The sequence below is a fragment of the Vulpes vulpes genome, chromosome 7, assembly GCF_048418805.1.
Source record: "Vulpes vulpes isolate BD-2025 chromosome 7, VulVul3, whole genome shotgun sequence".
Classification (NCBI taxonomy): domain Eukaryota; kingdom Metazoa; phylum Chordata; class Mammalia; order Carnivora; family Canidae; genus Vulpes; species Vulpes vulpes.
In genome coordinates this window covers 11,131,158-11,144,242 of record NC_132786.1, presented here as the reverse complement: position 1 = coordinate 11,144,242, position 13,085 = coordinate 11,131,158, and the positions used below count along the sequence as shown (strand labels likewise).

The 13,085-nt window shown below is 38.4% G+C and overlaps 1 protein-coding gene across 1 annotated transcript in view; it reads left to right on the top strand.

Annotated features, from left to right (window-relative positions):
* Positions 1–11,763: 11,763 nt before the first annotated feature.
* The window catches only part of LOC140599614 (uncharacterized), a 136,018-nt gene continuing 134,696 nt past the window's right edge, over positions 11,764–13,085 (top strand). The window contains exon 1 of the mRNA XM_072762956.1: positions 11,764–12,151. The gene's annotated coding sequence lies outside the window, so the exon portion shown is untranslated. The remainder of the gene's footprint in view (positions 12,152–13,085) is intronic.

Sequence of the window (13,085 nt, the reverse complement as noted above, 5' to 3'; positions counted from 1 at the left end):
AGTTTCCTCTCATTATAACCAACCATGTGATCCCATCTATCCTGTCTCAACGTTGTTTTAATGGATTCTAAAGATGCACCTATTTTGTTCTATAACAACAAAAATGGCTTTCTACCATCCATTGAGAGTTTTCTTTCTATTTTACTGTTTCTTTAATATTTTTTTTCATGAGAGACACACAGGGAGAGGTAGAGACATAGGCAGAGGGAGAAGCAGGCTTCATACAAGGAGCCTGATGCAGGCCTTGATCCCAGGGCCCTGGGATCACACCCTGAGCCAAAGGCAGATGCTCAACAACTGAGCCACTGAGATGTCCCTTTTTTGAACATGTTTTATATTCTGATTCTAGTTTGGAATGAAATCAGATCTTTACTATCACTTGACACTCCTTCTTTTAATTTTTCTTGTTCTGTCTTTGGTATAACAAAGGAGAGTCCCAGCTTTTTGGCATAACAAAAGACATTCCCAGGAATTTCTTTATATTATCGTTATTTAAACCCAGAAGTGGACCCTGAACTTTATGGTCAACTAATATTCGATAAAGGAGGAAAGACTATCCACTGGAAGAAAGACAGTCTCTTCAATAAATGGTGCTGGGAAAATTGGACATCCACATGCAGAAGAATGAAACTGGACCACTCTCTTGCACCATACACAAAGATAAACTCAAAATGGATGAAAGATCTAAATGTGAGACACGATTCCATCAAAATCCTAGAGGAGAACACAGGCAACACCCTTTTTGAACTTGGCCACAGTACCTTCTTGCAACATACATCCACGAAGGCAAAAGAAACAAAAGCAAAAATGAACTATTGGGACTTCATTAAGATAAGAAGCTGTTGCACAGCAAAGGATACAGTCAACAAAACTAAAAGACAACCTACAGAATGAGAGAAGATATTTGCAAAGGACGTATCAGATAAAGGGCTAGTTTCCAAGATCTATAAAGAACTTCTTAATCTCAACACCAAAGAAACAAACAATCCAATCATGAAATGGGCAAAAGGCATGAACAGAAATCTCACAGAGGAAGACATAGACATGGCCAACACGCACATTAGAAAATGCTCCGCATCACTGGCCATCAGGGAAACACAAATCAAAACCACAATGAGATACCACCTCACACCAGTGAGAATGGGGAAAATTAACAAGGCAGGAAACCACAAATGTTGGAGAGGATGCGGAGAAAAGGGAACCCTCTTACATTGTTGGTGGGAATGTGAAATGGTGCAGTCACTCTGGAAAACAGTGTGGAGGTTTCTCAAAGAGTTAAAAATAGACCTGCCCTACGATCCAGCAATTGCACTGTTGGGGATTTACCCCAAAGATTCAGATGCAATGAAACGCCGGGACACCTGCACCCCGATGTTTGTAGCAGCAATGTCCACAATAGCCACACTGTGAAAGGAGCCTCGGTGTCCATTGAAAGATGAATGGATAAAGAAGATGTGGTTATGTATACGATGGAATATTACTCAGCCATTAGAAACGACAAATACCCACCATTTGATTCAACATGGATGGAACTGGAGGGTATTATGCTGAGTGAAATGACACAATTGGACAAGGACAAACATTATATGTTCTCATTCATTTGGGGAATATAAATAATAGTGAAAGGGAATAGAAGGGAAGGGAAAAGAAATGGGTAGGAAATACCCAGGTATTTCCTGGGTAGGAAAGGGAGACAGAACATAAAGACTCCTAACTCTAGGAAACGAACTAGGGGTGGTGGAAGGGAGGAGGGCGGGGGGGGGGTGTGGGTGACTGGGTGACGGGCACTGAGGGGGACACTTGACGGGATGAGCACTGGGTGTTATTCTATATGTTGGCAAATTGAACACCAATAAAAGATAAACTTATTATTTAAAAAATTATCGTTATTTAGCCAGAAATTGTATCAGTCATTTTTCTCTCTTACCTGTAGAGCAAAGAGGATAGAAGATGTCTGGGAGAATCTGCAATCTCTCTCTCTCGGAGATCCAGTGTTATAAGGCAGACTTTGGAGTCCTTTCAGCCCTGGGGGATCCTGAAATAAATGGTAATGAAAACTTTGAGCATTGAGATAAAGAATCAAACAAAAGGAGGAGGTAAGCATTACTGTTTCTGACTTCTGAGAAGTGTGCCTTGGCCAGATAGTGAGATGGAAAGGGCTGGAAGTCATAACAGCCTTGGCTATAGATATGATTGCTTGCTAATAGAGAAGAGCCACTGCAGTGGGCCACTCTGCCTGAAGCCAAGGAAACATGTCACTCTCTCTCAATTTCTGAGAAAAGGGACTATAAAGAGCTAGAGAGAAAACTAGTAAAAATAATATTGAAAATAGGGATCCCTGGGTGGCGCAGCGGTTTAGCCCCTGCCTTTGGCCCGGGGCACGATCCGGGAGACTCGGGATCGAATCCCACATCGGGCTCCCTGCATGGAGCCTGCTTCTCCCTCTGCCTGTGTCTCTGCCTCTCTCTCTCTCTCTCTCTATGACTATCATAAATAAATAAAATCTTAAAAAAAATAATATTGAAAATATAATTTAAAAAATCTGTTAACCTCTACCCATCTTGGGAAGATCAGAGATGGTAGGAGCCTCCATGTACAATAGGGGTCGCACAGGTGAGAGCAGCTACAGCCACATGTCACACTGGCCCTGCCCTACCATTGCAATCTTCAGAGATCTTGATCCCTACCCTTCCAGTGCCATAAGGCAGCTTCACAATCATGTTCTGAATCCATACTCAACACTGCTTTGCCACTGAGACTCAGCCTGCCAATACACTACAGCTCCTTTTAGAAAGTTAGAGGATAGGGACGCCTGGGTGGCTCAGCAGTTGGGCGTCTGCCGTCAGCTCAGCTCGTGATCCTGGGATCCAGGATGAAGTTCCACATCAGGCTCCCTGTGAGGAGCCTGCTTCTCCCTCTGCCTATGTCTCTGCCTCTCTCTCTCTCAGCCTGTGTCTCTCATGAATAAATAAATAAATCTTAAAAAAAAAAAAAGAGGATATCTTCTCAGGCAACTGACTGAGAAAATAAAATTTTATTCAATCCCTACCACACAACTTATATGGAAATAAATTTCAGATGGACTAAGGACAAAAGTATAAAATAAAGCAAAGCTATCCAGAAGAAATAGCAATAAAATACTTTTATAATTTTAGTGTGGGCAAGGTCTAGACATAGTATAAAAGGCAGAAAACATAAGAAAAGCAGCCCGGGTGGCTCAGTGGTTTACCGCCACCTTCAGCCCAGGGCATGATCCTGGGGAACCCGGATCAAGTCCCGCATCGGGCTCCCTGCATGGAGCCTGCTTCTCCCTCTGCCTGTGTCTCTGCCTCTCTCTCCTCTCTGTGTATTCTCATGAATAAATAAAAATAAAATCTTTAAAAAGAAAAGAAAAACTAGATTTATTTATACATAGATTGATGTATATATGTGTGTACACACACACATCCACACAGAATATATAATTTAAGTAAATGGAATTAAAGTATTATCCATGCTGTTGTTAACCTGAGTCTTTTTGGTGAAGGTCTTTTTAACTGATTTTCCTGGTACTCCCATCTCATCCCAAGTAAACAGTATTAACAGCCTGGTATGTACCTTTCCACACTTTTCTTTTCTTTTTAAGATTTTATTTATTTATTCATAGAGACACACAGAGAGAGAGACGCAGAGACACAGGCAGAGGGAGAAGCAGGCTCCATGCAGGGAGCCCAAGGGGGGACTGATCCCGGGTCTCCAGGATCAGGCCCTGGGCTGAAGGTGGGGCTAATCCGCTGAGCCACCCAGGCTGCCCTCCCCACTTTTCTTTATGTCTCTATAATCCTATACAAATACACATACAGGGAAGCTCAATCATTGTTGAGCTTGTACACTTCCCTGCATTTTGCTTTTCTTACATAACGACAGAGCTTGAAAATCCCCCAAGTCCTCCAATATAGATCTAGTGCATTCTTGTTAATGATGACTGAGAAAGGACCATTAAAAGATAAACTGAGACATATTAAACACTTTAAGACTTATTTAAGCAAACACTGAATTGGGCAGCATCCAATTTAGCAAATACAAAAGAACTCCAAGTGGCAACAGAAAGTGAAAGATTTGCATAGGCAGAATGGAGCAGGAACAAGGAAGTTGTACAAAGCAAAAAAGCCCATTAATTATGCAAGCTTACTGTCCTTTGGGAGATGGCAGGGGTCTATCAGAGAAATTACCTAACCAGTGCTGGTCAGCTGATTCCTGATTGGTTCCATTTCTGGGAGCCCTAAAACTGGACTTACATTACATCTTGGTTTGGGTGATATGGAGCTTAGCATAAGCAACTCCATTTTGTACCTATTCTCCTGGCTTAAACAGAATAAAGCACTTTTTATTCCCAATTGACAAGCATTTAACCCATTTCCAAACTTTACTTCTGGAAATATAAATTACATAACAGGGGGATGATACGCCTTTATCTTTTGGATTTTCCTGTAAATGCCCTTTGCCCAGTAAAGGCAAATTAGGCTCAGGTCATTGAATTTGACAGCCTAAGAGCCTCAGGTGCCCAAGAAGTAGACCTTAGGAAGGGAGCTGAAGTGGCATGAAGGACCAGGGAAGGAACACGGGCTATTAGGATATTCTTTGTCATACCACAGCTTTGCCTCTGACCAATGTGAGGTCCTCACCTTAGGATATTGTTCACGCTGTGTCACAAAAGAGCCCATAAATCACTTAAAGGAGAGTGGAAGACAACCTGAAACTAAAGATCTGAACTAGAGAGAACAGGAACTTAAGTTTCAGGGAGAATTTTGGTCAGTTCTACAACACTGCCACCATGTGGCTGTAGAACATTGCAGCTAGCAGACCTAGAAGTGATGGGTTGGAAGCAGTTATTAAATAGAACCGGTTTCGCATTCTATCTTAATTTGCACCTCCCACGTCAGGATACGAACATTTCCATCAACCCAAAGAATGTCCTTATACTATTTCCAATCAGTACTTCCCCACCATCATTTTTCCAACTTCCACTAGATTCCCTATTCTTACACATGATATAAGTGGAATCCTATAGTACATACCCTTTTGTTTAGTTCAAATACCATCTAAGATCCATTGTAAATTTTCCTTTTACCTACAGGTTACTCTTCATTTCCAAATCCATTGGAAATTTCTGGGTATCTCTTAGTTGTTGATTTTTAGTTTAATTCCATAGCAGTCAGAGAACAGATTGTGTAGTTTTTCAATCTTTTGAGATTTTTTGAGACATGGCTTATTTTGGTGAATGTTCCATGTACACACGAAAAGCCTGTGTTCTGCAATAGTTGGATGCTGTGTTCTATAAATGTCAGCTAGAATTTATAATCAAATATTCAATGCCCTTCATGATTTTTGTCTGCTTGGTTTCCTCCTCTTTCATCATATGTGTCTCTCTATGTGTCTTCTCTTCTCTATGAGCACTGGTCATAATGGATTAAGGATCCACTCTACATAGTATGACCTCATCTCCACCTAATGAATGGCATCTTGGTGAATGTTCCATGTGTATTTGAGAAGCATGTACATTCTTTTCTGTTGTAATCGTTAATTAGGTCAAGTTGGTTGGTTGATAGTGTTGTTCAAGTCTGCCATTATCCTTGGCAATTTTCTAAGTGTTCTGTCAATTACTGAATGAAGAGTTTTGAGACCAAGACTGTAACTGTGGATTTGTCAGTTTATCTTTGCTGACTATCAGTTTTTTGCCTCATGTATTTTGAAGCTCTCTTAGTAGATGCACAAATGTTTAGGGTTGTCATGTCCTCCCAGTTAATACCTTCTTTCATTATCATTGTGCTTAGAGTCTGTTAAACTTCTTGGACATATAGATTCACAGTTTTATTTAAATTTGGAACAGCTTGGCCATTATTTCTTCAACTATTTATTGTTTCATTTCTCTCCCCTCCATCAACGAATCCAGTTACCCACATATTAGGGTGACTGATGTCCCACAGCTCACCGGTCTTATTTTTATTTTTAAAATTCCTTTTTTTTTTTTTTCTGTTTGACATTCAACAGTTTCTTCCTCTATGGCTTTGAATTTACTAACTTTTTCTTCTGAAATGTCTAATCTATTATTAACTTCATCCAGTGAATTCTTTATCTCAGACATCTGGAAAGCTGATTTGAGTCTTTTGTATATCTCCCAAGCCTCTATTTAATCTTAATGTAACATTGAGAGAAATTAAATTTTAAAATTATTTAACAGTCAAGGCATTGGGTAAATTAATTAATTTTGATTATTGCCATTATCTCATTGATCTAGAGATTTTGTTTAGCTTATATAATAAAATTTAATACTTTTCTAGAAAATACATCTTTTTCCATTCTCTTTTTTCTCCTCCCTAACATCACCTTCTCTTGCCTTTCAGGTATCCTTATTAACAACTTGTGTGTAAATTTCTTTATTCAGATTCACACTCGCTTATCCAAACACAATCACATGCACACATACACACATACCCCCCACACACATGCTCATATTTGTAAACATGTATAGACGGGGTATTTTTTTTATGAAAAGATGGGATTATATTATATAACTTCTCCCTTATACTTGCTTAACGATGAGAGGGGCATCTGGAAGAGTCTGCCTTCGGCTGGGGTCATAATCCGGGAGTCCTAGGATGGAGCCCTGCATTGGGAGCCCTGCTCAATAGGGAGTCTGCTTCTCCATCTCCCTCTCCCCCTGCTTGTACTCTCTCTATATATAAAATAAAAAACTAAACAAAACAAAACATGTATTAGTACATGCCAATTTGATTATTTCATTAAGACGGTAGGTAGTTCCTAGGGGTGCCTGGGTGGCTCAGTCAGTTAAGCATGTGACTCTTGATTTTGGCTCAGGTCATGATCTCAGGGTCTTGAGATCAAGCCCCACGTCGGGCCCTTTGATCAGTGCAGAATCTACTTGTCTCTCCCTCCCCCTCTGCCCTTCACACACTTGTGCTCTCTCTCCTATGTCTCTAAAATAAATAAATAAAATCTTTTTTTAAAAAATGGTAGTTCCTAGATCACATTGATATAAACTTCTCCCTGGGGTGATATTTTGGCACAGTGCAAATTATCTCGTTGCCCAATATATTTGGAAGTAGAGGTTTCACAAGCACTGTGATATTCACCCAAATTGATTATTTAATGGGAGTTTCAAAATGGTTATATTGTAATTCTTACATGAATCGCCTGCATCCTCCATCAAGAAGAGTCATCTCTCATCAAGTGGACATAAACTGTCGTTCCTTGCCAAAGGCAGAATGAGAATTTATCTTTCATAAACTACCAATTTCTGTTGTATCTTATATAATAACTGTCTGCAATGGTCATCTGTAAATCTTTTCTGCTCTTTTTTTCTTTTTTTTTTTTTGGTGGTTTTAATTTTTTATATAAATTTATTTTTTATTGGTGTTCAATTTGTCAACATATAGAATACACCCAGTGCTCATCCCATCAAGTGCACCTCAGTGCCCATCACCCAGTCAACACCCCCTACTCTTTTTTTCTAATAACTTTGTAACTTTGGACTTGTAAAGTTGTATTTCTTTAAAGTTTTTATAATAACTAATCTTTTTGATAATCAAATTGCCCCAAATTTTACCAGTGGCAGCTTGAGCAAGTTGACTTCTGTGTCCTTTTTTTTTTTTTTTTAAGATTTTATTTATTTATTCATGAGAGACAGAGAGAGAAAGAGAGAGAGAGAGAGAGAGAGAGAGAGAGAGAGAGAGGCAGAGACACAGGCAGAGGGAGAAGCAGGCTCCATGCAGGGAGCCCGATGTAGGACTCGATCCCGGGTCTCCAGGATCACGTCCAGGACTGAAGACGGTGCTAAACCGCTGGGCCACCCGGGCTTCCCCCCTCTCTGTCTTTGATATCACCCCAATAGTCTTTGGTGCTTGCTTCTCTTTGGTACATCCAGAAATGATGAGCCCACCTTATCCTTTCCCAGCCCCGGTCCATATTCAACCATTTCTCCGAAGAGCCCTAATTCCCTAGAGTGGAGAAAAGTATGTAAATACATAAATCTGAGCTCCAGCAAGTTTCACTGCTAGAATGTCTTGCTTTTAAATTCTTTCAGTGTGCAGAATATATGTATATATTTTTTAACCTGAATTTATATTGGTAATATCCAACTCAGATTTAACATGATTTGGCATGATTTTGTGTTTATAGCTCTTCAACACTAAAACTTTAAGATATTTACTGACTTGCTTTATCTTAAAAAAAACATAAAATACTTTCAAAATTACAATACCAGTATCACTCCTAAAAATAAAACTATTAACAGAGGGAAAAGGTTCATTTGTAGTTCCCAAACTCATTCTTTTTTAAAAATCCTTAATCTATATCTCACTAAAGATGAACAGAGTTCTGTGTTCAAAGCTCACTTGGAATAATTCTTTTTTTCTCTGAGATTATGTTATCAAATGGACATATGTTCAAGTTCATTTGTTTCCTTTTTTCCTATTTTTAAGGCTTCCTTTTTTCCTTTTATGATCTAATTTTTTTCAAACATGAAAAATACGTACTTTCAAGGTGGCAATTATGTAAAACATATATACTCATGGATTTGCTTTTATTCCAAAACCTTTCACCAGGATTCCAAACTACCACCATCTCCACTAGAGGGAACTATTTTTATTCATTTCTGGTTTGTCATTCCAGTGTTTCTCTTTCAAAAATTTTTCCTCAGCTTGCGTCTTACAATCCATGAAATGTAGAATATCTGTGCCAAGCAATATACATTTTAGTTCTGATGACTTTTGAACTTCATAGAAAAGATATATTACTATTTGGTTTTTTTTTTTAAGATTTTATTTATTTATGAGAGAGAGAGAGAGAGAGAGAGAGAGAGAGAAGCAGAGACAGGAGAAGCAGGCTCCACACAGGGAGCCTGATGTGGGAGTTGATCCCAGGTCTCCAGGATCATGCCATGGGCCGAAGGCAGGCCCTAAACCACTGAGCCACCCAGGGATCCCTATTTGTTGTTTTCTAGGACTGTTTTGGTCAGTCAATATTCTATTATGAGATTTGTGCAAGTTGTTTTGTGTAGCTGTTATTCACTCATTTTCATTTAGGTGTACTGTTCCATTGTGTAAATACACTACAAATCATTTATCCTTCTGTCAATGGCATTTGGTTGTTTCTGGATTTTTTTTCTAATATGTATATACTCTCACAAATATTCTATATCAGACAAAGTGGACTTGAGAGCAAAGAAAGCATTTTATAATGGTAGAAGAGTCAATTCTCTAAGAAAACTTAATTCCTGATATGTGTGTACCTAACAACAGTTAGACTAAAGTTTTTAACCAAAAAAGCCACAAAATACATGTTGTAAAAGCTGATAGAGCTGCAAGGAGAAATAGATGAATCCACTATTATATTTGGAGATTTCAACATCCCTTATCAGAAGTGAACAGATGGAGAAGATAGAAAATCAGTAAGGATATAATTAATCTGAACAGCACCGTCAAACACCTGGATCTAATTAATGTCTATAGACTATGTCATCTAAAAATAAGAGTACACATACTTTACAAGCTCACATGGAATATTCACCCAGAGAAATCACATTCTAGGGGCGCCTGGGTGGCTCAGTTGGTTAAGCATCTGCCTTCAGCTCAGGTCAGGATTCTAGGGTCCTGGGATTGAGTTCTGTGTTGGGCTCCCTGCCTAGTAGTAAATTTACTTCTCTCTCCCCCTCTGCCCCTCCGTCTGCTCATACTCTCTCTTTTGTGCACCCACACTCTCTCTCTCAAATAAATAATTAAAATCTAAAAAAAAGAAAAAAATCACATTCTGGGCCATAAAACATACCTTAACAATCTTAAATGAATAGAAATTACACAAAGTGTGCTCTCTGACCACAGTGGAATTAAACTAGAAACTAATAACAGAAAGATAGCTGGAAAACCTCTCAAGTACTTGGAGATTAAACAATACATTTCTAAATAACACATAAATCAAAGAAATCTTAAGAGAAATTTTTAGATACTTCGAAATAAATGGAAAAGAAAATACAGCTTATTGAAACTTGTGAGATGTAGAAACAGCAGTGTTTCAAGGGAAATTTATAGCATTGAACACAAATGTTAGAAAAGAAGAATGACCTAAAATCAATAATCTAAGCTTCCACTTTAGGAAACTAGAGAATAAGGAACAAATTAGATTTGGGGCACCTGGGTGGCCCAGTTGGTGGAGGAAATGCAGCTCTTGATCTTGGGGTCATGAGTTTGAGGCTCATGTTGGGGAGTGGAGATTATATTAACTAATAATAATAATAATAATAATAGAATAAATAAATTTTAAGAAGAACAAATTAAATTCCAAATCAATAGAATAAAAGAAATAATAAAAATTACAGCAGAAATCAATGAAATTGAAGACAAGAAATCAGTAGAGAAAAACAATGAAACCAAATGCTGATTCTTTAAAATAAAGTCGTGAAAGTGATAAACCTCTAGCCTGCTTTACACAGACAAAAAAGAGAGAAGACACAAATTGCCAATCTCAGAAGAGGGACCATCACTGCTGATGCCATTGGAGTAAGTACACTAGACCTAGATGATTTCAGTTGTGAATTCTACCAAACATTTATTGAAGAAATTGTACCGATTCTCTACAATCTCTTACAGAAAATAGAAGCAGAACAAATACTTCCTAATATATTCTATGAGGTCAGCATTACCGTAATACCAAAACCAAAGCCATGACAAGAAAGAAAAAATACAGGGACGCGTGGGGGGCCCAGTGGTTGGGTGCCTGCCTTTGGCTCAGGGTGTGATCCCAGTTTGGGGATCAAGTCCCATATTGGGCTTCCTGTGAGGAGACTGCTTCTCCCTCTGCCTGTGTCTCTGCCTTTCTCTCTCTCTGTGTGTGTGTGTGAATAAGTTAAAAAAAAAAAAAAAAAAAAAAGAATGCAGCCATCATAAGAGATGCCAAAATCACTTTCTGTTTTCTTAAGACATCACTAAAAGTCTTCAGAGGCCAAAAGTCATCCTTAAAGTTCAATCTGCATCCTTTTTACTGCAGCTGGATTAATTTCTTTAAATTGGAGCACCTGGGTGGCTCAATGGTTAAGCATCTGCCTTCGACCCAGGTCATGATCCTGAGGTCCTGGGATGGAGTTTTGCTTCTCCCTCTGCCTATGTCTCTGCTTCTCTCTCTGTGTCTCGCATGAATAAATAAGTAAAACCTTTAATAATAATAAAATAATAATAATAATAATTTCTCTAAATTGACTCTTCATAAAAATCAAGAACAGCAAACAGATTTGCACTCTCACCCAAACATTTCTACTACATTTTCTCTTCAAAAAAGGAATTTACTCAGGGAGGAGTGACTTCTATTCCAAAAGGGTATGTGGCCAAAATCAAATAAGCATATGCCTACTACCTGATTCTAGAACAGGATTCCCTTCACCACCACAGTCCCCCACCTCATACCCCATAAGCATGACCTTACACATCCTTTGACTCGTTATCACTTACCCAAATAAAAAAGAAAGCCATAATTTGCAATTAGTAATGCATCTGACCTCATGCCCATTAAACAGGTGAGCAAGCTTTGAAAACTGACATGTAGGAGATAAGCTGTCTGTTCATCCGTTCTTGGGATACATGGAGCCCGTTGTTCCCTAATATCCAATTTTGCCTTCTTTAAAAATATACTTAATTTTAACTGAGAGAAAAAAATACTCTATTTTAACTGAAGTAAATATATTTCCCAATCACCAATGCAGCTAGGTGTGGCTATGTACCCAAGCTGTAAAGTGAACTACAAGCATAAATGTATGTGCCTTCCAGCACTGTCCTTAGAAATCAGGGTGGGATCACACTCTTCATTTCACCACTCTTTCCTATTAGCTGACATGTAATCATGACCACCAGAGCTTCTGCAGATGTCTTGTACAAGAGATAAAAGCCAGCAGATGAAGAGGGCAAATTAACAATATAGAAGGAAACTGAGTTGGTGAAATCACGGAGCTAATCTACTGTTTTGTTTTCGGCACTTACAGTGAACCTAATCCAACGTCCTTTCACAAAACAAACATGACAGGAAGAGAACAGGCCCTTTTTGTAGCACGAGAGAAATTACTGTGTGGCTCCAGATTGCTGGAATGCTGGAAAAAGCTTGCTGAAAAGTAAGTTCAAGTGGACCCGAGGAGACACACATCACAATGCAACATGGAGACTATAAAATCAGTAGCTATGAGATGTGATCTACACACAGAAAAAATGACAAACTCCAATTAGATCTGGAACTTACTTAAGAAACTCAGAATTTCCAATTTATAATGTAAGCCACAACTTATTTTCTTTATTTTGCTAGAACCTAAAACCATGAAAATGGAAAGATTCTGAAGCTGAGTTCTGAGGGGACAAGTGACATGGTGAAGCTTAGCTCTATTAGACATGAAAGATGCCAAATGAAGTGGAGAAGCTCAAAGCTAAATTTCAGGAACAATGAGGGCAGACTCTAGCATTGTAGAAAACATTTTTGCCTGAGAAGAAGATGGAAGAAGGATAGTGACAACTCAGGAGAAAATGACAAAAGTACCTAACATTTACTAAATCCTTCCTGAGACAAACAATGTTAACCACTAATGGATTGCAAACTTGCCCATCATTTACTTCTACCCTTATCAAAAGCCTTCATTTATGCTCCCTGTGTGAAAATCTCTCCTTGGGAATATACTTTCGAATTTGTGAGTGTAGTTGATGAGACAATGGGACAAATACAAGTTGTCTGTACACATTCTCTTTACAGCCAGATTTTCTACATCCACTTAATAAAGCAAGACCTACCTAGGGCTGAACTTTTGTCTGTTTTTTTTTTTTATTAATTATCTTCAATTGGGATCATCCTAGATCATAGGAGGTAATAGATTATTATTGAATTAGTTTAAATTATCTGCCCAGTTTTTATTATCTTTTTAAAGACTAGATTGAGGCTAATTCTGAATTACAAAGTCCAAGATAACACATATTCTATAAGTATACAATCCAAAAGCACTTTACTACTATGAAAAATAATTTGTGGCTCCTCAAAAAAGGTAAACTTAGAATTGCCTTATA